The 26,989-nt window shown below is 37.2% G+C and overlaps 1 protein-coding gene across 1 annotated transcript in view; it reads right to left on the reverse strand.

Moving 5' to 3' along the window:
* Nucleotides 1–26,989, reverse strand: part of MEGF10 (multiple EGF like domains 10) — a 366,325-nt gene that overhangs the window by 22,445 nt on the left and 316,891 nt on the right. The window contains exons 30-31 of the transcript XR_012069865.1: nt 26,700–26,865; nt 24,989–25,057 (exon numbers count right to left, since the gene is read on the reverse strand). The gene's annotated coding sequence lies outside the window, so the exon portion shown is untranslated. The remainder of the gene's footprint in view (nt 1–24,988; nt 25,058–26,699; nt 26,866–26,989) is intronic.

The raw sequence follows: 26,989 nt of genomic DNA on the forward strand, positions 1-26,989 counted from the left end.
GACTAAATAATACTGAGAGCCTCAACCAGAGCTATCTAAATTACAGGATTTAACAATCTAACCTCTTGGTTTGAAAAAATATTTGTGTCATTTTTGTAAACTTCCACTAGGGGGCGAGATAATGTATGGTTCATCAGTAATGCAGGTGAGATGGAGAGGCTATTCCCGCAGTAACACTGAGTACACATTAATTCTTCACCAGCATGGGAGCTCCACTTAAAGTGAGGCAGCAGTAAGAATAGTTCTGAGAATTTTTAAACAGCTTTATATGGGATTTATTACCTAATTGAAGTTTCTTATTGTTTCTGCGAATTTTTTCTTTGGGTCGGTAGAGGGAGCTCAAAACTTAAAAAACGTTTTTCTGAGCTTTGCAGCACTTGATTGCCATCTAAGACTTCCAGACCCTGAATGCACCACGATCTTTTTAAAAGAAGTTACTTTAGAATTCCTCAAAAATTAAAGCAAGAATTGTTTTTCTAAAAGGTCACAAAGAGTGACTATCATTAGACAAATTATGTAATAAAATCTATAAGCAACATTCTATGGACATCTAGCAATGGTTAAAATCCTTGCTTTGTACAGGTGAAATTTTTTCCTCCTATATACATTAAAGTTTCCCTTTAAGTTACATTTTAGGTGCACACATTTGGGGACAAGGATTTTCTTTTTAATTATGCTCTAATTATTTTCTAACTTCATTGTTCTTCCTTGTCCCATGGCTCCTTTAAAATTGTATTTTTAAATTTCCAGTCTATGAAGATTTTATATTTACATTAGTTGATATCTAACTTCCTTGGGCTGAGAGATAAGACCACAGTCTGCATCATGTTAGTTCTCTGATATGCTTTGAGACTTGTGCTCTGGTTTCTTACAGAATTTAAATTATGAGCACTGGGTGGTGTGTGTGTATGTGAAAAAGGATGTTAACTATGACTTTTTTATTGTTGTCTTGGTGTTTTCCAGAAGTTGCAGAGGCGTCAACATGCATCTTAGCTAGGCATTCTAAGAAAATGTGAGATGAGTTATGCAACCCTCAGATTATCACTCACTTCAGGAGTGCATGAGACTAGACTAGGGGGCTGTTCACATGTTGATGAGGAGGTCAGGGAGGAAATGTTTCTTTAGAGAGGTGGAGAGCCCTGGTGTTTCTCCTCTCCTTCCAGATGTGGTGCTAATGCTATTCTCATTTTAATCAAGGAGAACATTTCAAAAAAACCAGTCAGAGAGCTAGACAGGTGTTCTGTAGAATTTGGGGACACTGTAGTTGGTACCTGATTTGTGAATAAAAGTTGTAAAGGTGAGAGCCTGGTTGGAGGTGTGCCTGGATATGGACTGTACTTTCAGAATCTGTTAGCAAAATGGATGCATAGTTCTCTCAGGATTTTATGGATGCTTGGAAAGAAGATACTCCCAAGAGCATGACTTAGGAAGGATGAGGTGACTAAAACAGAAGGATGGACTGTTGGAAGTCAGTAGCCAATCCAGGGATTTATAAACTGCCAATAATGAGGGGTCTCTTAAAAAAAAAAAAAAAACTCCAAAAAACACCTCATGGAAGTGTCTCTGAAAAGAAAGAGCCAGAATTTGGGTGGGGTCTACAAAGCAAAGCTTCATACCAGACTGTAACCCTGTGAGCCTTGAAAGATTGTTCCCTTTTCCTAAATCCCTTTTTATGCCCTGCCTCCTCTCCCCATGGGCCAAAAACAGATCTAGAAAGAGAAGATGGGAGTATTCCAAGGCAGAGGAGAGAAGCCAACCACATCCTGGTTCCTTGTGGCTTTTACAAACATGAGAGCGGAGCTGGGGAAGGAGGGCATCCAACACTGAGTGAGGGTAGAGTTGTTTCTCCTGGACTGCACTATGCTTTTATTTCCCGAAAATGACTGAAAGAGTTGGACTTGTCAAGACTGCCTTCAGGAGCAAAGTCCTGACGAGTTGAAAGATTAGCTAGTTCCTCCTTATACTTTATAAGAACCAACTTGACAGTTCAATAAATCACATATAAAGACACAAATATAAATGTAACTTTATCCATGTCTATACATGTATCTATATTATGTGTATCTAGGCACATACACTCTCATGTAAGATTAGCCCTAGATTGCTGTATTTTTAAAACATGTTATGTTTTTCCCAACTTTTGACATTTTCCACTTTTTCTCCAAATTTGTTCCATTTTCCTTTATACGAATTGAGCTCACACTTTTAGGCTCACAGGGACTGAGAATCATGACTCCTAGGTAGATTATTTTACCCACATTTAGGAGTTAGTTGTCTCTAATGAATCTTTTGCCTCACAGTCTATTTTGTTTGACATTAACATCATAACAACTTTCTTTTGATTAGTATTTTTTTGACATACCTTTTCCCATTTTTGAAATTTCTACCTTCTTTCATTATCATGCTTTAAGGATGCCTCTTTTAAGCAAAAGAGATGGAGCTACTATTTTATACAATATGAAACTCTTTTTATCTGACAAGTATAATCAATTTTATTAATGTTTATTTTAGATTTTAGATTTACTTCTATCTTTGCACATTTATTTTTAGGACTTTGCTGTGCTTCTTTTTTCTCCTTTCTTGTGATAAAATAGATAAAACTTCTTTCCTTTTCTTCACTTCAATGACTGCAACCCTCACTGATGTTCTTTCTATACTTTGTAGGTTCACTTAATCAAAAAGGTTAATTTTCTGAACAACTATATGGAAACAAATTGGACAACCTAGAAGAAATGGACAACTTTCTGAAAACATACAGTCAGTCCAGCAAGACTGAATCAAGAAGAAACAGACCACTTGAACAAACCGACCACTAGAAATGAAACAGAATTAGCAATAAAAAACCTCCATACAAACAAAAGTCTAGGACCAGATGGCTTCACTGGGGAATTCTACCAAACATACAAAGAACTCATACCAATACTTCTCAAACTCTTCCAAAAGACTGAAAAGGAGGGAGTACTCCTAAACTCATTCTATGAAGCCACCATCACCCTAATACCAAAACCAGATAAAGACACTACCAAAAAAGAAAATTATATGCCAATATCGTTGATGAACATAGATGCAAAAATCCTCAACAAAACATTAACAGAATTGAACAGCACATAAAAAAGATCATACACCATGATCAAGTCGGATTCATCCCAGGGACACAGGGATGGCTCAACATATACAAATCAATCAATGTGATATACCACATCAACAAGAGAAAGGACCAAATCTATGTGATCATTTCAATAGATGCAGAAAAAGCATTTAATAAAATTCAACACCCATTTATAATAAAATCTCTTAACAAAGTGGGTATAAAGCGAACATACTTTAACATAATAAAAGCTATTTATGACAAACCTATAGCCAGCATAGTACTTAATGGTGAAAAAATGAAAGCCTCCCCAGTGAAATCTGCAACAACAAGAAATCTCCCACTCTCACCTCTTCTACTCAACATAGTCTTGGAAGTCCCAGCCACAGCAATTAAGAAAAAAAAATAAAAGAAATCCAAACTGGAACAGAAGAGGTAAAATTGTCATTATATGCAGAAGACATGATACTATGTATAGAAAACCCTAAAGGTTCTACACAAAAACTACTAAAGCTGATAAAAGAATTCAGCAAGGCAGCAGGACACAAGATTAACATACAAAAATCAATTGCATTTCTTTACACTAACAATGAATTAGCAGGAAAAAATTAATTTAAAAAAATTCTTTTTTAAAAATTGCATCCAAAACAAGAATTAGCAGGAAAAAATTAATTTAAAAAAATTCTTTTTTAAAAATTGCATCCAAAACAAGAATTAGCAGGAAAAAATTAATTTAAAAAAATTCTTTTTTAAAAATTGCATCCAAAACAATAAAATACTTAGGAATAAATTTGACCAAGGAGGTGAAAGACTAATACATGAAGAACTACAAAACATGCACTATATACAATAGCCAAGATATGGAAGCAACCAAAATGTCCATTGACAGATGACTGGATAAAGAAGTTGTGGTATATTTATACAATGGAATACTACTTAGCCATAAAAAATAATGTCATTTTCAGTAACATGGAAATCGTCTAAGTGAAGACAGAGAAAGAAAAATATCATATGATAACACTCATATGTGGAATCTAAAAAAAAAAGGACACTATGAACTCACCTACAAAACAGAAACAGACTCACAAACATAATAAACAATCTTACAGTTACTGGGGAAAGGGGGTGGGAAGGGATAAATTTGGGAGCTTTAGATTTACAAATGTTTACCACTACATATAAAAACAGATTTTAAAAAAAGTTTCTTCTGTACAGCACAGAGAACTATGTTCTATATCTTGTAATAATCTTTAATGAAAAAGAATATAAAGATGAATAATGGAATTAATATATGTATATGCATGGCTGGGACATTGTGCTGTATATCAGAAATTGATACATTGTAACTGACTGTACTTCAATTTTAAAAAAAGTTTATGTTCTTAAATACAAGTTTAAAAAGTCAAAGCCTTTGTGTTTAGACTTATGATGAAAAGGAAGAGGCCCAGCCTTACTATTTTTAAATTCCACTGCCCAAAAGAAACCTCTCTGAACACTTTTTTTCCTTCTTTTATGGAAAGATCTTTAAAATTCTGTTGTGCTTTACAATTTTGAAAAGTTTCACACACATGAATTCATATAATCTCATAATACTCCCCTCTTTTTTTTTTTTTTACTACCTCCCTCTCCCTAGTGGTAACCACTAGTTTGTTCTTTATATGTCAGTCTGCTTTTTTGTTTTATTCTCTAGTTAGTTGTATTTTTAAGATTCCACATAAGTGGCATCATACAGAATTTGTCTTTGTCTCACTTATCTCATTTAGTAAAATACTCTCCAAGTCCAACCATGTTGCTGCAAATGGAATATGACCCAGGAATCCCACTCCTGAGTATACATCCAAAAAAAAACAGACATACTCATTTGAGAAGGTACGTGCACCCTAATGTTCATAGCAACTCTATTTACAATAGCAAAGACATGGAAGCAACCTAAGTGTCAATCAACAGATGAATGGATAAAGATGCGGTGTATTTCTGTGTAATGGAATACTACTCAGCCATAAAAAGGAATGGAACTTTGCTCTTTGAACATTTTCAGCTCTTTGAATAATTGTTTTCATACTTCTAAATAACATTTTTATGCTACTTTTAAAGCATTTTATTCTAAACACTTTCTGCTGACTTACTACCCTATCCTCCTGGTATTTCCTCTTCCTGATTATCCTGATATTGCTATACTGGCTCTCCTGCCCCCTACACCCAGGCCCTATGACTTTTCATTTCCTACTTCACCAACTTGTTCTGAGAGAATATATCTTTCTGTAGATTACTAAAAAGGGAGTGCCTGGGAGGCAGATTTTCCTCCAAACTCGCATGTCTAAGAATATATTTATCCTACTCTCATACTTGATTATTCGGCTGGATATGATATGCAGGCATGAAATTCTAAATTGAAAATCATTCTTAGACTCTCAAAGGCATTTTCCTGTTGCCTCACACATCCCAATATTTCTGCTGACAAGTGCAATGTCGTTCTCTATCTGATTCTGTGATTTCTCCTGGAAACTTTTAAGTTTGTCTTAATCACTCATGTTCTGATATTCCACAGTGATGTGCTTTCATAACAGACTTTTTCTTTTCACTTATTCTGATGTGCACTCAGTGGAGCATCTTCAATCTGGAATCTCAGGTCCTCGGGGCCTCAAATTTCTTTGTATTATGTCTTTGATACTCTCTTCCCCAGGTTTCCTGTTCTCTTTTTCTAAAGCTCCTGTTATTTGGATGATAAAGCTCTTGAACTGGCCCCTAATTTTCTTATCTTTCTCTCCTATTGCCAATCTGTTAGATTTTTTATTTATTTATTTTTAGAGGAGGTACTAGGGATTGAACCCAGGACCTCATCATGCATGCTAAGCATGTGCTCGACCACTTGAGCTATACCCTCCCCCCTAATTAGGTTTATTTATTTATTTATTTATTTTGAAGAGTGACCTGTTAGATTTTTGTTCTGTTTTCTGGAATCTTTTTTGAACTCTGTATTCCAACTGTTCTATTAAAATTTTTGTTTCTGCAGTCATAACTTTTCTTTCCAATGCTTTTGTATTCTCTAACTTTTCAATAAAAAGTCTTCTTATTACTTCAAGGACATAATAACTGATTAATATTCCATGAAAGATAAAAGTTATAAAAGATTATAAATAATCTTTATCAAATTATTTGCTCCATCTTCCAAATTCCTTTTTTCCCTGCTTATTCAGTTATTTTTTACTGCTCTTTGGAGGTTTTCCTTTAATGTCTAATGATCACGGGCTGTCAATTCATACTTAAGAACAAGGCCCTTCAGAAGCTAGCTGGAACGTGGAACACCCTCAAATGATAGAGGATCCATAGTTGCTTTTGCTTGTTTGCTTTGTTCTGTTCTCTTGAGCTGGTCAGTTTCAACGAGGAGTGGGTGTCATCCACCTGAGTGAATCAGCCTGGCTTTCAGCCCTCTGTGAGCTCAGGGACAGGAGACAGCTGAGGAGGGAGGCTGCAGGGCTTGACTGCCCTGTTTCAGTTTAGCACTGCGTCCTGCTCTTAGTTATACCAGCATCCATTGCACCAGAACTTCTCATAAGGTCAGTGTCTTCACAGAAAACACTTCTTATTTTTGCTGTGGTGAGGGCAACGCAGTCACTTCGTTTATAGCATGGAGATGATTTGAGGTTCAAACTATTTCTTGCACTTTCAATCGATCCTCCTACTTTCCCTGCCCTCCAGCCCCACTTTAGCAAAAGCTGTCACCTTGAATTCTTTGGCCTTTCCTCACCCTGTGACCTGAATCAGATTGTTTCTATAGGCTTCACCTATTTAGGACTCCCGCATTTCCTTTTTCCCTGTTCTGGTATATTCTTCTAGTTCATACCATAACCCCTGCCCCCTCCGCCTTTTTTCTTTTAAACACAGGCTGTCTGCTGCCATCCCATCTTCTGTTTTCTTTTTTCTTGTGGGCTTATTTCTTTCTTACTCATTTATTGCTACTTTAATGGGATTGGGGAAATAAGTGGTGCTAAATGCATATGTTTAAACTGGCATGCTGATAAGAAATCCTACCTTTATTTTTTATGCCTGCTTGACTTAAAAGGATAAATTTATTCATATATATTCATCTGCTTCCTGAATAATAAAAGTTTCACAGAACGATTTTAACTATCTGTCCTCCCGTCTTCCATGTTATTTTGACCTTGTATTTTTGGTTATTCAGAAAAATCTCATTAATTCTATCACTTGTTGTTTTCATATTTCATTCTTATTTTAAAATATACACATATTTATCACTATTGATTCTAGAACCCATTCCTTCATTTTGCATTCAATGTTCTTATTCCTGAACTATATTAGCAAATAGGATCTGTGAGCAAAATGTCTTATTTGTTTTTTTTTTAACTAAAATGATTTATTTTGCCTTCACTTTTAGATGACAGTTTATGTCATAGTTTTGCATTCTTGATACTTTGTCTTAGATCTATGTTTCAGATCTTGTTCTGCATTTGTTTGGTTCCCTGAGAAGCAGACACCAAGATGGGATTACACAGCAAGAGATTTATTGAGGGAACTGATGGTGAAGAAAGAAGAAAGGGGCTGGAGGTAGGAAGCTGCAAGACTGTGACAGAGGTCTGACTCCTGTGAAGGAGATGGGGAAGGAAGGAGTGTTGGGTAAGCACTGTCTTAAACTGCCTAGAAGTTTCAGCCAAACCAGTGGGGAGTCTTGGGGCACAGCCAATCACCAGAGGACTCCTGAGACTTAAAGGACTCAGTCTGCCTTAGTATCCCTAGTGCACTCAGTCACTGCTTTGGATCAGGCTGTTGGGAGCATGGCCTCTGCCTGAAGGTAGGGATGGATTCAGAGCAAAGCACCTGGGGTCACTCCTCAATCACACTCCCCCCAGCAGAGCTGACTCGCAGTTTCAAGGCTGCCACAGATTCCTGTTCAACTGTGTGTAATCTGCTGTTTAACCCTGATAGTTTCAAGGACTATATGCTCCATGTCTAGAAACTTCATTTTATTCTTTCTCAAATCTTTTTCTTTTGTCTTGATGTGTTGGTTCTCCTTATGGATTCCATTCCTTTGTTTACCCCTCTATTTAACATAAACATAATCATTTTGTTTTCTTCTTCAGACAGCTTCATTAACTCAAATTCTTGGAAGTGTTACTCTTCTGTTTACTGGGTTTGCTGATTTTCACCTACGGTATCATTTCCTTATTTGTTTGGTAATGTTTGTCGTCAGTGTGTCTTCAGTAAGAATTGTTTAATCACTAATATCTAATATTTAATTGTTTTATCTTTAATCCTATGTGACTTCGGTTGTGGAAGTGACCTTCTGAAAGAGTACTGATTTTTTACAGTATGTGGTAACCTAAGGGTATCACTAGCCACTGAATAATTTTTAACATCAAATTTTCAACTTTGATGATTGTCTCACCCAATGACCTATATACATTTTCTTCTTCTGGAGATTTTTTTCCTTTGCATTGCTCTAAACATTCTTCCTCATCCTTGGTCCTACAGATGTCATCTTCCCAACCTCCCGTCAGGGAGCCAACAGCCCTTTCTATCATCATGCACATTTTCAGTTCACATCTCCATGGGGGACTAGAGCTTTCACCCCTGTTTCTACCCGGACATCAAGTCTTCAGCTTCCAAACCTGTAAGACCTAATTGTGGGTCTGATGTCCCACCTCCTGACCCCAGCAGTAGTAGTCTCCACATCTACTGGTCTGCCTTTCAAAGAACTCTTCATTCTGATACCAGGAGGATTGTCCCCTACCACTCCTTTTTTCCTCTTGCATCATCAGCCATGTATTTACATTATTTCCCTATTTTTTTTCCTCCAGAATCTTCATGTGTTGATAGCAGGAGAGTATCCATGTTAGCTAAGTCTACAACGTTTTGGGACCCAGAGTGGTCCTACTTTGATTATTCCTTCTACCTGGAGCGGTCTTCTGTATCTCTGTTTAAGTCCATGTTCCACTCATTCTTCAGGAACCATCCTGGGAGATGTTCTTCTGGGTCTTTCTTCCCACACCCAACTCTTTTAGAAGGAAAGAAGCACTCCCATCCCTGAATATTATTTAATATCTGCCTTATGACATAGCATGGCCCACTTTCATAAGAGCTACTGGGTTACTTAAGATTTTGAGGAAAAGGACATGTGTCTATAGCCAAGTCCTCAATACAGTATTACCTATAAACAGAGGGAAGTGGAAAAAATACTGCATTAAATGTTAGACACCTGCTAAAAGCCTTAACTTCTCTTCACTTTACTTAACCATAAAATGAATTACACACTCACTCTTAATTAAATTGAATGCTAAAATGAATCTTTCATTTAAAGAGAAATAAACTTAATGATGAAAATAGCAAACCTAAATTGTAAGTGACATTCTAGGAGAATGTCATAAACTGAGACTACTTCACACACATACAAAAGAAAAACCACACATGTACCATCTCCTTGGGATTTAATTTAAAGTTGCATAAAAGAAATCAGTGAGGAAAATATAATCTAGCTCCCATATCTGTTGTGTCAGCAGATCTCATCAGACGAGGAAGTTTCCTCATCCCCCTTTTAGCATTTTGGTCAGGTTATCTGTGAAAGCACTCAACCAGCTCAGCCACACCTGCGAAATTAACACTGCTTGGGTATGCATAGCTGAGTGGCTAAGAACACAGGACTCAGAGCTAGACTGCCTGAGTTTAAAGGCTAGCTCCTCCACTTCCTAGTAAGATGAATTTGGTCAAGTTATTTAACCTCTCTTTTGTTATCTGTAAAATGGGTAATAAAAGTTACGACCATAAATTCTCCTTACTGTGATTTAAGTGAGTTAATACACGTGGAGTTTGGAACAATGTCTAGCACGTATGCTGGTAGCTACAAAGATTAACTACGACTTGTCAGGCACTGGGTTAAGTATTGGGAGTACCAAGCTGGAGAGGGTTCTTATAACCAGAAGATGGGAAACTGACCTTGAGCTAAACGTTTGTCAAAGGGCATCGATTAATAGATTAATGGCTGGGTAGGAAAGAAACTTGGCAAAAACCTTGATGTAAACTATCAAATTACCTTTGATGCATTTAAGGGAAATAGGTTTAGCTCTTACTGCCCTCAGTGATAGAAGGCACAATGATTTGAAGTTCATTTGCACTTGGCTTTGCCATGGTCTTATCCTTAGGGGGCCCATTTGTCTTCAGTGGTCTTACTGAAGTCAATATTAAAATGATTTTTCATTTTATCAAGACAACAGTCCATCACAGAAGGAATTAGCATATAGCTCGGTAACAGAAAGCCAATCTGGATCACGAATTGGTTGCAGAAAATTCACAAAGCACATCATACAGACAGAGGACAGTCAGCATCAGTACACACTCTCAAAGCAAACAGTTATTCAACATCAGTGCAAAATCGTTTCTACAGAGAGGAGGATTAAAACCTAAGAACCTCTTCTACTACTGTATTACATCCTTGGTGTGAATAAAGTTAAAATTTATATTCCTTTACCACAGATTAGGTGACATTTTTTGTACTGTTATGATGTGCTCTTAGGTAGTTGAGATAATGATAAAATAATAGTACAATAATGTGATTTTTTAACATCATCTAAACTCTGTGTTCTGTGGAATACAGAAAGAGCTGTAGTTTCATATGGAAATGGAAGTCTTCTACTATTAGAAACAGTAGTATAAAATGTTAGTTATTCTAACTGGGGTTTGTCATTTAAAAAAAATTGGGGGGGAGGTAATTAGGTTTATTTATTTGTTTGTTTAGTACTATTTTTAATAGAGGTACTGGTCATGCTTGCTAAGCGTGTGCTCTATCACCGAGCTGTACTCTCCTCCTCTAATTGTCATTTTTACAACCTTTAAGTGAAAAATCTTTCTGGAAAGGTAGAATTTCCAGATTCCAAATGTAATGCTGATATAATTCTCACCTATATACAGAAGCTCTGTAAATCCCCATTTACTTTATTTCCCTTTTTTCTTTGGCTTTTGTTGCAAATGGGCTGTGAAATGACAGGAAACCATTGTCTGAACTGCCCACTGTACGTATTTTCTACTTTTATCAACTAGAAAGTTTAGAGGGGTCAGAGGAGGACTCATCTAACAGGTGGTTGGACTTTTTGCCCATTCGTTTGGACTGTATTAATTAATGGAATTATTTTTCCTAGTAACAATTGGGCTTAAACTCTTAGTATGGAAAATAAATTTACTTTCAAACATTTCTTAGACTGTAAGAGAAGAAAAAGAGCAACGAGATGTGCCAAGAAATCAAAACCAATCAAGCATCTTTTTGTGACAGTGCAGAGATGCAGAGACTTTGAAGTACATATTAGAATCAAAAGCATTCAAGTACAACATGAAATTTCCAAAACTTTCGAGGAAAATCTGTCAAGTGGGAACCTACAAACACAGTGCTTTCCCCCTTATAATAAGCTATTATGTTTCATACATTTAAAACATTCCATATTTTTCTTTTTCTGGCAGAAGCATGGGATTCCAAATGCCAGAGGACAATGAACAGAAACCCAAAGATCAACATGCTTCTAAAGGATTATATTGTTGCCAGTGTTTCCCAGACTGTTTATTGTGAGAAACTTAACTCCTTCGAGCTTTTCAGTAATTCACCCATTTTATCCACGTCAAGATGAAGTGGCCCCTTGTTTCTAACAATGAATCACATCATCAAAGCCCCTGCAACTGGACAAAGCAATGAGGCATGTCACACTGTGCAAATGGCCTTCAGCTTGACTGCCATGGCACTGTCACCATTGTGTCACATGCTGGCAAAGCCACTGCCACAGAGATAGAGCCATCGGGTCAAGCCATCACCCTAGATGGGAGAATTCACTTAAAATAAAAACACAGTCCATGACCAAACTCATGGACATACTCATTTTACTTTCTGATAGCAGCAAACCATGAACATAGTTCTCAACCCACCTAAAAGATGACCAGAAATAAAAGGGAGGAAAGGGAACAATAATCAGAGGACTGTATTAAAGAATGATTCTTCCCCACAGCGAGAATGGTGTACCCTATTTTGAAACAATTCCTCTTGGGTTTTTGCTTGCATTTGCTTCCTTCGTTCATCAGATTCTGTTTTTGCTACAACAGAATTCCATGTTTCAAATTGGAAAATTAGGATTATTTTCCAAAGAAGCTGGATGCTAATGGTGTACATAGAAAAGGGGGGTCCCATCATGCAATACTTTCTCCTACTTTTGTAAGTAAGTAGCTCCTGCATCATAGATACGGAGAACAAACTAGTGATTACAGAGGGAAAAGGGGTGGGGAGGGGAGGCAAAACAGATGAAGAGGATTAAGAGGTACAAACTACCAGGTACAAAATAAATAAGTTACAAGGATGTAATGCACAGCACAGGGAACAGAGCTTATATTTTTTAAGAACTTTGTATGGAGTATAATCTATAAAAATACCGAATTACTAGGTTGTATACCAGCAACTAATATAGTATTGTATAAATCAACTCTGCTTTCGAAAAAAAAAAAAAAAGCTGCCATAGGCACTTTCTCTTCACTCCACCTGCACAAATCTCTTTTTGTCATTTCTCACATCTCATTGTAATTTTGAAGTCAATGTTTGTCTCCATTAGCCTATAAGCTCCTCGTGTGCACCTATGATGTCCCCCTTATCCATCATTTTCTTTTTTAAAATTTGCAAACCTAATATTTTGACATGGTGAACAAAAATCAAGAGTGCATATAATGAAAAGAAAGTTCCCTTCCTGCTCCAGACCAAATGACTGTGTTTTCACCAGAAGCAACCACAACAGGTTGCATGTCCTTCCAGAACTTTTCTGTGCATACACAAATGTTTGCAACCTGACGGCATGTTACAAAACCTATTTCTGGACTGAACAACTCACAATAAGCAAGCACTAATTAGTAAACAGAAATAAAAATATAAACAGTCGTAGGAAAAATAAGATAAAAGAGGTATATTTAAAACATATCATAAGCCCAGGTAAATAATTTTATGTGATATTTCTTACCAGCTTATCACCTGCAACAAATGCTTACCAATCTTACAACAATTGATTTGACGGTATATGCTCTAAGTTACAATCCCTGTGAAACACCCTCAGTCGTAAATGTCATGGGAACATACAATCAGTGTCGCATCAGCTCTTGGGAGTTGTAACCTTTCCTTAAATGACTTGAGGTCCCCTTTTCATTCTTGACCCTGTGACTGCCTTCCTGAGAGCTGAATTACATTTTTTGTCAAGGCCATGAATTGAGCATCTCTAAGACCATTTTAGAGAATCTCTATTCAGGCTTATTGGTTTATTTCTCTCAGGATGAGAAGAGATTAGTAGGTTTAGAGATGAATGTTAACTTTCATATTCCCAATGGGAACATAAAAAGGAGACAGTTGCTGTAAAATCAAATCTTAAACCTTAGCTTCTAAAAAGTGAATGTTAGAAACTGCCAATTAACTGCCCCTTATTAAAAATTTGCAACTATCACAAAGGCCAGACATCTAGGAAACTCTTCAGATCCAAATGTACCTTCATAACCCATTCCAGTTCAGACACACATGATTGTAGCTAAGCTGCAACTGACCTGAGATAAACTCAAGGCAAGCTGCAGTTTCCCTCTGAGTCTCCTCTGACCAGGAGCCATACATAAGAGTGTTTGCTGGTTTAGAGAGCACACAACAGATGTTCATGGCACACCTGTGCAAACTGGGTTATTAATCCATGTGAGTTTCTCCTTGGATTAGATAAAAATCTATGGTAGGAGCTTAGGTTCTTCCCACCAAATTTGGCAGAATTTCTACCCCTCCCTAAGCTTGTATTGAGGCAGGATTCCACTTCTTGCATAACCCATTTGGCTTCTGTCTGAAGTTTGATCCAGGAGAATTCAAAGCCCTTCAATGGACACTGCCCAGTTATGACCCTGGACTTCCTGCCTTTCATACTGACTGCCTCACAGAAATTTTAAAAGGCTAAGAAAAAACAAATAGCAAAGCCATAGGGCATTATATCTGTGTGGACATGATAATGCATTACACTCCAGTGAAAGCTCTGAGTGGTGGACTAGATGTGAAAACATCTAGCCCCATCTCATTGATGTGCTGAAGGACTGTGAAAAAATCTTTAGCTTTCAAAAGTCATAAATGACCATACTCCATTTTCACTTAAGCCAGGGAAATGCTTTAAAACTTAGGATAGATCACATATGATGCTGAATGTGGACAAAACATTCTCAGGTAGCACAAGCAGAGATGATAGCAAGTATCAAAAAGTAACTAGTGTCACTGACATAGAAAACAAACTATGGTTACCAAAGAGGAAAGAGCAGGGGAGGGATAAATTAGGAGTCTGTGATTAACAGATACACATTACTATATATAAAATAGATGAACAACAAAGACCTACTGTATAGCACAGAGAACTATATTCAGTTTTTTTTAATAATGTATAATGGAAAAGAATCTGAAAAAAACATATGTATATGTATAGCTGAATTGCTTTGTTATAACCTGAAAATTGTAAATCAACCTAAAATCATTGTAAACCAACTACACTTCAATAAAAAATAAAATTAAAAAGTAATGAGCAACACTATAAATCAATTATACTTCAGTTTTAAAAAAGTAATGAGACATTGGTATCTGAAAATGATCGCAGAGAAATAAAGGTTAACAGCAGTATTCAAGTCCCATTTCTCTTGGGTTTCTCTTACCAATTTATGCAACTATTTGGATGACTTGATTACAGACAAATGAAATCACTTGTTGCTTAAAACAGAAAGTGATTTACTGCCCAGCAGGGTCTTAACAGAAAAGGTTTCAGCCATTATTCCATTCACGTTTGGATGAGAAAAACGAAAGGAAAAAAAGTGCAGAACTGTACAATTTGAATGAATTTTAGACTCTTTGAAATGAACAAGCAGTAGTTTGACTCAAGTAGTGAAAGAAATGTCTGCTTGCAATATTTTTTATGACTGTTTTAATAAATACTGTGAACCTTATTCTTAGGATGCATAGTTGCATTTTAATATGTTAGAACTTTTCAAGGATTCAGAGACTACCAGGGACTGTGGAGTCGCGTTAACATTTCTTTCCTGGCTTTACCATTACACACCATAAAGAATGCTTGCTCCAGAAAAGGAACAAAATTCAGTTTAGACCAGAAGCTCCCAAAGAGTAAAAATAACTTAAACATACAACTTTTCATTCTGCACCATACGTATAAAAACCATTACATGAAATGCTAAAAACGAAACTTTCAAAGTGCACATTTCTTCTATTAGTGAGAGAAAACAGCTGAAATGCTAATCATTAAAAACTTCCAGTAATACAACGTGGGCCCTTTCTAGGGTGGTACTGAACCAAGGAAGGACCTTTCTCAAGAGGAAAGAATTAGGTGATTATTCTGAAACGCAATTTCACACTCATAATTTTAGAAGTCATCATTTACTTGACATAAAAATGGCATTTCAGACTTCCAGTTTCCAATCCGTCATTGTGAGGAGCTTAGAAATCACCACTCCACCCTCACAACCAGTAAAAAGCCGAACTAACTAAAAAAAAATCAGCAGCTTCTCTCAAATTCGCCAGAGACGTTAAGATTACAGGCAAACCACTGCTCTCAAAACTGAAGGCAGGTGGAGAACGAAAAGCACAACTTACCGGAGCAGAAAGCTCTGCGGGAACCAGCGCCGAGGGCGGAAAACCCCAACCGCAAGGACGGCACCCCGGAGGCTCCGCGTGCACACGGCTGGGAGGCAGAAGCGTCAGGGGACCCAGTCCGAGCGCACCTCCAGGCTTCCGTGAGCTTTACGTGGAGGAGCCCAGAGCAGGTTCTCACAGGGGCAGCGGAGGAACCCCGCAAGCACCCAGCCCGGCGCGGGTACGGGGCCGTTTTAAAAAACACCAGAGCAGCTCTTCTTAACCAGCGTGACCTCAGGAGAAACTCCTTAACCAGAGCCTAACCTGCTGGCCTGTATCAGAGCCTAATGGACCTGGGCGGAAGGGAGATAGGCAGCTCCAGCCCTCTCTCGCCAGCCTGTCCCACCTGAACACTGAGAAGCACCTGTGAAGTTCACAGCCCAGGAACGAGGCCCGTGAACAGCCGAGGCCAATCACAGGGCTGCAAACGCTTCCCCTCCCCCGCCCCTGCCGCTGTGGTGCTGAAGCCAATTTACCGTCGGTCCCTTCACCTAATACATCATGCCCATCTTTCAACGAAACATTACACGGCATAGTGAAAAGCAAAAGCAAAGTGTGAAGAGACTGAGCAAGGGTCAGAACCACAGTCAAGATATAGCACCAAGGTTGGAATTTTTAAAAGCTTTCATTAATATATTGAGGGATTTATTGGAAAAGTAAACAACATGCAAGGACAGGTGGAGAATATAAACAGAGAAGTGGAAATTCTAAGAAAGAAGGAAGAGAAATGTTAGCGATCAAGAGCACAGTAACAAATGAACAAAGCATTTGAGAGGTTCACAGTAAACTGAACACAGCTGGGGAAAAAAAATCTCTGAACTTGAAGCCATGACAATAGAAACTTCTAAAACTTAAAAGCAAAGAGAAAGAAGACAGAAAAAAAACAGAACAGGATATCTAAGAACTGTGAGATGACTATAAAAATTGTATCATACACATAACAAGAATAGCAGAATGAAAAGAAAGAGAGAAAGGAACAGAAACAATATTTCAACAATAATCACTGAGAATTTCCCCCAAATTAGTGTCAGACACCTAACTACAGATGAAATGGAGAAAGTTGGTGAATGAATAGACAGATAAATTAACTGAAACAGAACAGAGAGCCTAGAGATGTCTCACATAAATACCGTCAACTGGTCTTTGGTAAAGGAATGAAGGCAATATAATGGAGCAAAGATAGGTTTTCCAACAAATGGTGCTGGAACAACAGGACATCCACAAGCAAGAAACAAACTGAATCTAGACAAAGATTACAGCTTTCACAAAAGTTAAATCAAAATGGATCACATTATATATTGCTAAATATACAATGCAAACAATAGGCTTCCCAGAAGATAACATAGGAGAAAACCTAGGTGACCTTGGAGGATATAACGATGACTTTTTAGATATCATCAAGGTAGGACCTATGAAAGAAATGATTGACAAGCTGCAATTTTTATTTAAAATTAAAAACTTCTGCTCTGCAAAAGACAATGTCCAAAGAATGAGAAGACAAGCCATAGGCTGGGGTGAAATATTTGCAAAAGACATGTCTGATAAAGGACTGATCCAAAATATACAAAGAATTCTTAAAACTCAACAATAAGAAGACAAACAAATGATTTTAAAAATGGACCAAAGATCTTGATACTTCACCAAAGAAGCTATAGAGATGGCAAATAAGCATATGAAGAGACGTTCAGCATCCTACGTCATTAGGGAATTGCAAATTAAAACAATTAGTTACCATTTCACATGTATTACAATGGCCAAAATCTGGAACACTGACAATACCAAACACTGGTGAAGATGTAGAATTACAGAAACTCTCATTCATTGCTGGTGACAATGCAAAATAGCCAGCCACTTTGGAAGATAATTTGGCAGTTTCTTACGATACTAAACATAGACTTGCCATACAATCCAGCAATTACACTCCTTGGCATCTATCTAAATGAACTGAAACTTACATCAACCAAGCAACCAAGATGGCCTTCAGCAGGTGAATGAATAAATTGGTACATCTACACAGTGGAATATTATTCAGCACTAAAAAGAAATGAGCTATCAAGCCACGAAAAGACATAGAGGAACCATTTACATGAAAGAAGCCAATCTGAAAGAGCCACCTACTATAATATCCCAGCTATATCTCATACTAGAAAGGGCAAAACGGTGGAGAATGTGAAAGGATCATTGGTTGCCAGGGATTAGTGGGAAGGGTGGAATGAATAGATGGAGCACAGAGGATTTTTAGGGCAGTGAAATTGTTCTGTACAATACTACAATTATACATTATGACTTTATACATATATCATTATACATTAGTCAAAATCCATAAAATGTACAACACCAAGAGTGAATCCTGATGTAAACTATGGACTTTGGGTCACAATAATGTGCCAATGCAGGTTCATCACTTGTAACAAATGGACCACTTTGGTGCAGGATGTCAATATTAGGGAGGTTGTACATGTAGGAGCAGGCATACATGGAAACTCTCTGTACTTTGTGCTCAATTTGATGTAAACCTAAAACTGCTCTAAAAATAAAGTTCCTTAATTTATTTAAAAATATTTTGCTAACATGAGATTATCCCTGTATTAAAAATAAATAATTGACTTAAATAATGCAACTGTGACTAATCGTAAAGTCAAGATCAGAATTCTTTAAATAGACTAGCAAAATCTTCTTTGCAACATAAAGCAGTGTTACTCAGAAGAGATGGTGTGGTCTGTAGGTGGTGGGATGGAAGTTGGGGAGGAGTTCAAAGAAGGGTGAGATGATCTTCTGTTGACTAGCACAGAGAAATCAAACCAACATCTTCAAGTTCTGTTTAGGAATGCCGCTGGCCTCCTCTAATCAACAAAGTAATGGCTGTGCACAAGCAACGTCTCCGCTTTAAGTAACAAGATGCTGATAGCGGCTGTGAGTAAAAATGTCAAGAAAAAATCCACTGCAACCAGAGGATATGAGTTCTGGTATATCACACCCATAAGAGCTGAGGTCACCAGCCAGCTCTGTCACTGGGTAAGGGCTACTGCGCTCCCTGCCTCCCAGAGCAATTGCTGGTTTTTCAAGATTTCTCTGAGGTTTTCCTGGAAGATTTTGTTTTCCCTTAGCCTCTGAATCAATTTCTAACAATACAAGAGCTCTGACTATAAAGTGGTGAGTCTAGGTTTGTTTTGCTCTGTTTTGTTTTAATGAATAATTAAGGCTATAAATACCAAGCAAATGTTTCCCTTGAAGTAATCACCTTGGGTTGGTGACACAATTTTTCTAAGAGATGCTGTCTTGGCTTAAATCAGTCTGCCTTAGAGCTAGTATTAGCCAAAGAGGAAATTCATCTTGCATCATAGAATGCACAGTTTCACGAAAATGTGCTGATATGTTATTCTTAGTTTTTAAGCTGTTGTTTACTGGCACTGTGGCTTTTTACTATTCATGATATTTAATACTGACTTTTGCTGTAACAGTGTCTAAAGCACTTAATGAAGCACATAATGTTCTTGTACTTGTTTGTTCAATCCACATTATCTAATGAAATCCTATATTATTTATACCAGGTATTGCTGGTCTCATAGAAGAATCAGTTGCCCTGCTGAAGGAAATGGTACTCTTTTCATAACCAAAAGGAATTTTCTAGTGATTAATGTGGCCACACGTTCCCCATTCTCGGTTTAAGGGTATCCATGGGTAATCATCTTATATATTTCTCTGCGAGGGAAAAGAGCAATATTTTCATCCTCTGTATCTGTTTTCCTAGCTTTTCCCCCTCCTTTTGTCCTTTTTAAAATGATACATTCTTTCTGGAGATCAGCATTTCAACTTAGCCCATCAACCTTCTCTTTCAACATCTCAGGCATTTAAGAAAAATCTTGCCTTTTCATTCTGGTTTTAAAATCATCTGTCAGGTGACTCCACTCTAGTTTGTTTTCTGCCAGAAATAAAATCTACCTACAATACAAATAAAATATTCAGGACATTTTTTTTAACTTAATAAATTTGTAGCTACAATTCAAACAAAAAGGATAGCAAGTTCTGTGTATCAGTGCCCAGCTGTTTAGTGAGCAGAAATATTCAAGTGAATCTTTTTAAAACTAGTGCAATATGAAGAAAACAAATGGTCGAACCAGTTCTTATAACATAGAGATGTATTTTTAATGGTCTCAGTTGGGCATCCATCCCGGAAAAAATCTCAAGTGTGTGCTATTACTTACTCACAGGGTTAAGGAACTCTGTGTATATTATAAACAATGGTGTAATTAAATAGCTTCCTGCATAAGTACATTTTTTTCTGACTGGCAATTCATAAATAAACCCTCATGCTAAGATATTATATATTATATGAAGCCTAGGACCCTTGATTAAGTCATCCTCCAATTCAGGGCTTCACCAGAAAGCCACTGACGAGGGGAATTTCTTCATGGCCAAATAATTAATCTGAGGATTTGCTAAAAGGCAGTCCTATCATCTTTTTCTAGTAAAATAAGTACAACAGAAATATACACATTTGAGGAGACTCAGCTCATGGTATTTTCAGTGCTTACTTGAATGTACAACTATCTGGACCTCCATTTTTCTGGATAGAAAATGAAAATGAACAAGAAAATGTGCTCTGAGCTCCCTTCCAGCTCCTACACTGTATGAGTCAGTGGTAAAGATCACGACCTCCCTGCTTGGACAATCAGAAAGCAGGGACATGGTAACCTAGAGATGTGCTGAAGCAGTCACATGGACTTGTGAGAGCCAATAGTTCAATTTTCAGTTTTGTGAGCCAGTTGTTAAATATATCCATTATTAAAATTAAAGTAATAAACCTATAATTCAATACATTATATTTTTAAAGTCATACATACTCAAAACTCAGCAATTTTAATTATTTTGCTATCTTTTACTAATAGTTTTGCCCTTGAGGTCATTTACATCTACTGTGGAAACACTATATAATGGCCCACTACTGAGTATCTCTTCCGAACTCCACATTCAGTGATGTCCTGTTGGTAGATTCAAACTGGCCACGAGGGGAGTAGTCACACCATGGAAATGAGAGAATGCTACAAATCACTGCCTTTTAATTTTGTCAGAGCGCTGATTGTTAAACATTTACTAGCATACTACTGGGGTGACTAGGCTGAGACCAAGGAAAGGAGGGAGCTGTGAATTTAAAGTAACAGAGCAGGGCACCACCATAAGGCAGACCACACAGATGCCTGCACAAGGCAGATTTCAAGGGGCGGATTTTTAGCTTGGTATATCTGGGGCATATACTCCCTTTAGGCTGCTGCAGGTCTGGTCCTGTGAAGAAGAAAAAGTAAGAAGATCCTAGAGTGCAAGCATACTCTTAAGAAAGTTTAGTTCAGGCCAATGAGGAGACTTTGGGCCAAAGGAATCCCTCCTTTCACAGAAAAGGGTTGCCCTTGGTTTCCTTCCTGCACTCAACCACTACCTAAGAGTAGCCTATGGGAAGTGTGGCCATGGAGCAAATGTTATGCAGGTAGCCAGAGGGACAAAAGGAGAGATGGGGGAAAGGGCAGGGAAGAAGATGGTGGGGGCTGGGCTTAGTGATGCCCAGCAAACAGCACAACTCAGCTATAATCTAGGGCTCAGGAAAGCCAAGAGTGGCAGAGGTTGAGTGTAACATTTCCCATTAACATGCACTCCCTGGCAATACCTATATTGAAAAATTCAGTGGAAATGCTCTTGACATCCCAAACCTCTGGAGCTGGAGCTTTCAGCTTTGTGGGTAAAATATCAAAGAATTGACTTGAGCTTTGGAATAAAATAAGAAAATATGTTGCTAGACAGACAGGCTACTGTTGTTCTATATTCCTGTAGGTTACTAGCTTCCTGAACTTACCATTCTCATCATGGAATACTCCAGATATAGGATGGGATGGAAGGAGCAACACTTCCAAGTCACCTAAGAAGAATGCTGAGGAAGAACAAAGCCAAACCTGGCACTCCCAAAGTTAGCAGAAGCCATTATTCACTCATTCAATCCACACATATTTATTGAAACCCTTCCATGGACCATGCAGAAAATATCTTGCTCTCATGGAGCTTACTCTCCAGTAAGAAAGACAAACAATAAATGAATAAATGAAGAGACTGAGTAACTTAACTTCAGGGATTAAGCCATGTGAAGCTAAGTAAGCAGGGAGAAGGATATAAGATGGTGGTCTATCCTGCACAGGGTAGGAAAGGCCTTTCTCAAGAAGAGATTATTGAGTGGCAGCCAAGATTAGAGTTTTCCTCTTTCCTGATGAAGACTATAATTTGCCTCCCCTTATTCCAGACCCCTCTGCCTAAGAAAAGCTGTATGTGAATGAACAACCCCCGTCCTTTATATTGAGCTCATTCTCTACTTACAAACTGCTTAAGAGCTAAGAGATGTTATAAACATGTTGAAGCAGAAGAGTTTATACTAGTTTCTCAGTTCCAAAAACACTTGTTAGAAAAGTCTCCCCAGTATTTTGGGAGATGATAGCAAACTTTTAAAAAAACAATAACTAGAATTCCATGAATGTGCCAGCAAGACCATGGGGATATTTTAAAAAATTTTTTTACTTTTTTCCTTAAAAACAACAGTTGTTCCTTTTTTATTTTCTCCTCTAGAAATAATATGTGCAAAATAAAAAATTCTTACCCATTTAGAAATGTACAATATCTAAATCAGATATCTTGACTTATTAACTTCCATCCAGTTTTGGATAATTTGTTAAGATACAAAACATCAGGGGTACAGAAAGAACTAAAATCCTCTTCTTTTTTTATTACACACAAGATTTAAATACTTAGTCTGAAGTGAAATACTTAATCATTGTCGCTTTCCTCTACAATTGCATGTTGATATACTGATTATATTATTATGTAACATAAAATACGCTATTATTGTCAAGTTTACCAACCATTTGTATGAAATAGGTTATAAGAAAGACAGTCTCTTTTTCGTTAACTACAAAATCAGTCTTACGACATGACTCCAAACACTGGAACTCTGCTTTCTTCATGGTCATTTGTGGTGTGGCATGCTTGGTAGAACTCAAGCATGGATGCTAGCACTGAGCCTCCGAACCTGCATGTGATATGTAATGACTACTATGTCCGTAAACTGTGACTTTCATCCACAGTCACTGAATTCTTTACCTTAATTTCAACATGGCATCTACAGTTCTATTCTAAATACCTGGGAAGCAATGTCTCAAGTCCCTGATCGTGGCTAGACTTCTATCTGTTATCCTAATTGTTCTAATGTACAACATGCAGCTAAAGCAAAACTAGCCTGTACCGTTAGGCAGAAGCCTAGAAAATGGAAAGGCTCAGGCATTAGTTCTGCAGTATATTCTCTGTTTTGTGGAGTATGCAGGAAGGTTACAAGAAATGAATGGACTTCAGGTTCTGCTCTTAGGTATTTAAAGACCACTTGTTCCATAAACCTGTCAATCATATGGCAATCATCAAATAAACTGTGACAGATTCACCACTTTGTGGCATATGTGGGTTTTTCTATTGCTTTATCATCAGTAAATTAGTCCAGGCCATCAATATAAGAGGAAGTACAACCCACCATAAACCAATGGCCATACTTTTGCTGATTTCTTGATAGCAATTCAATAAAGGATAAGCTGGTGCTTTGGTATTTTTAGCTTATCCTGTGCCAGTCTGTCACATGGTCTCCCTTTTCTCTTCCTGTTGCCACTGTCTCTTCCTGGTCTATGTTAACTGGGTCAGACATTTCAAGAAGAATAGAATGGGGGCTACTTAACAATCTGCTGTCAAGTAGCCATGCTGTCCCAGGAAGAGGGGCACCTGACAGAGCTGCAGGAGAAGAGCAGGTAGGAGAACGTGTCAGGCAGTCTTTTGTTTCTTCCCACCTTGGCCTCCTCACCCTTCCTGCTCCCACCCTACACTCTCTCTGTTCAATCCAATTATCTTTCCTTTGTGAGCAGTCTGTTAATTCTACTTGTACTATTTTAAGTTTGTTTTTTTATAGCCTTAGAATTCAGAAATTTCACCAGGATTTGGTCCTCTCCATATTATTTCATGAATGCTGTTTCATTAGCCCAGCAGATTATTTTTTCTTTTTTTTTTGCATTCTTTTTTTTATTGAAGTATAGTCAGTTTACAATGTGTCAATTTCTGGTATACAGCATAGTGTTTCAGTCATATATACATATATTCCTTTTCATATTCTTTTTCATTATATATATATTCTCTCCCACTGCTGCACAACACAAACTGCAGGGACATTCTTCTCTTACTTTCTCTTTGTGTATCTCCCAGGTGGGCTGGCTTTCCCCATGCTCCCTTCCCCAGAGTTCACCCCCATCAATTCCCAGCTACTCCCATTTATATTCTGTCCTCCACCTGCACCTTCTTTCAAGAACTCAGTGTCTCACTGCATGTGGAACCTCTTCAGGTTTCCAAGATCAGCCCTTGATGCTTTTGGACAGCTATAGTCTCCAGAATGGAATATAAGGCAAGGTTACCAACTTCCCACAAACCAACATCCAAAAATTTAAAAATCATTTTCAAATCTTAGGACGAGAACACATTACTGGAAGATGAAATTATATTATTACTGCTTTCCTAAATCACACCTCTAGAAATGAAATTTGTATGGAATATTTTGTATTACAAAAACATCAGGATATGGTCACATGAACATTTAGCTTTTATGATATCCATTGAATGTTCACTTCTGATTTACCAGCCTCATCACTTATCTGGTTATTGCAAACCGGCTCATATCATTAGCTAATTTTTCATAATAGTTCTGATAATCAACACTAGCTGTCCACTACGTGTCAGGCACTAAAGCAAGTGTTTTGAATGTACAAAGATGTTAAATTCTCACAAAACCCCTTGAAATAGGTGCTATTGTTTCCAACATATTATAATATAGAAATCAAGGTCCTGAGAAATCAAGTAACTTCCCAAAGTCATGCAGCTAGTAAGATGCTTTATTCCCTTAACCAAATAATGAGCTACTTGAGCTCGCATCTTCTATTTCCCTGAATCCCCTACTGTGCTTGGCGCTCAGGTCCTCTGCAGTTATTGAGAGAACCAGCAATGTTTTATTCGTATTTGATGCCTAGAATACGGTGCTATAACATGAAATCTTCAAAAAATGTTTTACTTACAGAAAAGTATTATCAGGCTGATGAGATTTAAAAAGCAAATCCACATAATATAACTTGAAACTGTTTACAGAGACCTGGTTCTCAGCCACTAACCTGAGTTCCAGGGATCCAGGGATCCAAATATGAATAAAATGTTGCCTCTGTCCTTAAAACACAAGTGACCTGAAGAAAAAGCAGATACATAAGCAAATAAATATAATAAAATGTTATTGTTTTTTAAATGTATATGTAAAGTGCTAAGGGACCATACATGAAAATATTAATTTTTCCAGTGAGATTGTAAGTTTTTTCTTTTCTTTAATTAACAATAGACACAAACATAGAAATAAACACTACTGTAAAGTTTTTTTATTATTAAGTTCATTGCATCAATCTACAAACACATTCGTTAATATAAATGACAAGGTAGGCTAATACTACTAAAAGTTAGCCATCTTTGAAAAAGAGATATTTTAACATTGAAAGATTTTTTTGATTGCTACAATCAAGTAAATCCTAATGTGTCTTAATTTATTTTTACTTTTTAAAAATATATTATGATTTGTTCATATCAAAAGGGAGCACAGATTAAATACTGAACTAGAATAAGTGGTCCCAGTGTTAGGACACCAATATGAAGAGGACCCTACAAGGGCAGTTTGCTCAACGTCTTTAGTTAATAGACAAGTACCCATCCACACCATCTGCTTCACATTTACATATCTAGGTACACTTCCATGACATAAAGCCTTGAAGACCAACATATCTCTTAAATATTTATTGTGAATAATAAAGATGTTACTCAAAGATAGAAAATCCACTATTTTAAAAAACATAAACTTAAAACTCAGTTTTTTTGTAATTTCATCCTGTTGTAAGTGGCAAGTGGACTTCTAACATTAACAAGGATTCTAAATGGCTTTGTAATACTCTTGTATAACTTCTGCAATATTTATAGTTTAAAAATTCCAATAATTGATAACTACCACTGTGGCTCTTTGGGGTCAAAATGATCACATTTTCATAAAGTTATCTGCATTTCTCACAACACATAGTCATTGTGCTAATGGATTTGGTTGGGACAGGTTAGAACTGTCTTATAAAATTCTACACTGGTTTTCCTGAAATTGGTGAATAACTTTCCATAGAGATAATGCTAAAACCCACTGAGCTCCCTGTTAACATTACTACTATAGCATGAAATAGAGAGGGATTTATATCAAATGTAAATAATTATGAATATTCCTTATCATGTAATTAACTACAAATAACATTCTCCACATTAAAGCAAGCATATGAGCTATTATTTGGGCCCGTTTGGATGTATTTATATATAAATGCAAATAGTTTATAAATTTTCTGATACATCAACCTCTAGGGAAAGTATAACAGCTTGGCTGACATTCCTACCTGAATGGCTTTTGCTACGTATTGCCAAGCTCATTCACTGCTGTGACCAGTATAGGATATAGGGTAGAGATTATTTTTAGGATCCCAAATTAATATGGGTTCAAAGGTCATGAGAATAGATTCACTATGTATGAAGAATGACTTCGCCATTAAATTAAATTTGACATATCTGGAAAAGTCCAAAGGGCTGTAATTTCAGGGGAAAAACATTTTTCAGGTCCTTTTGTCTTGTCTTTAATTCTCATTCTGACAAAAGTGTATCTCTATTTACAGACTCTATGTCAAAGTGTCAAGGAAATTTTGACCTCTCAACTAGACATCTCCAAATATAACACGTAGTTTTACAACATCCAAAATGCTACATGTGTTCTGATGTTTGAAAAGTCCTGAGTGAACTCTGACAAGTAAGACTCACCTCAGGTGCAAATGCTTCAGGACAGCAGCTACCCTGGGCAGGCGACCTATCATAAAGATCGCACAGGGAGGAATGGCAGTGCCCCTTTCAGGTCCACATCTGCTGCCCAGGTTTCCTACTTGTGTTGCTGTTGCCTTTGGGCATGAAGCTTTTTCTTTTTCTAATACTGGAATGAGAAAAGAAACAGGTTTTCATTTTTGTTTTTTTACCTTATCTCCAGAGAGTAATAGGGAAACTCAAACTTACCATGAAGCTCTGACGAGATGAATCTTAAAAAAGAAAGGGAAAGA

Source organism: Vicugna pacos, chromosome 3 (genome assembly GCF_048564905.1).
Source record: "Vicugna pacos chromosome 3, VicPac4, whole genome shotgun sequence".
NCBI lineage: Eukaryota > Metazoa > Chordata > Mammalia > Artiodactyla > Camelidae > Vicugna > Vicugna pacos.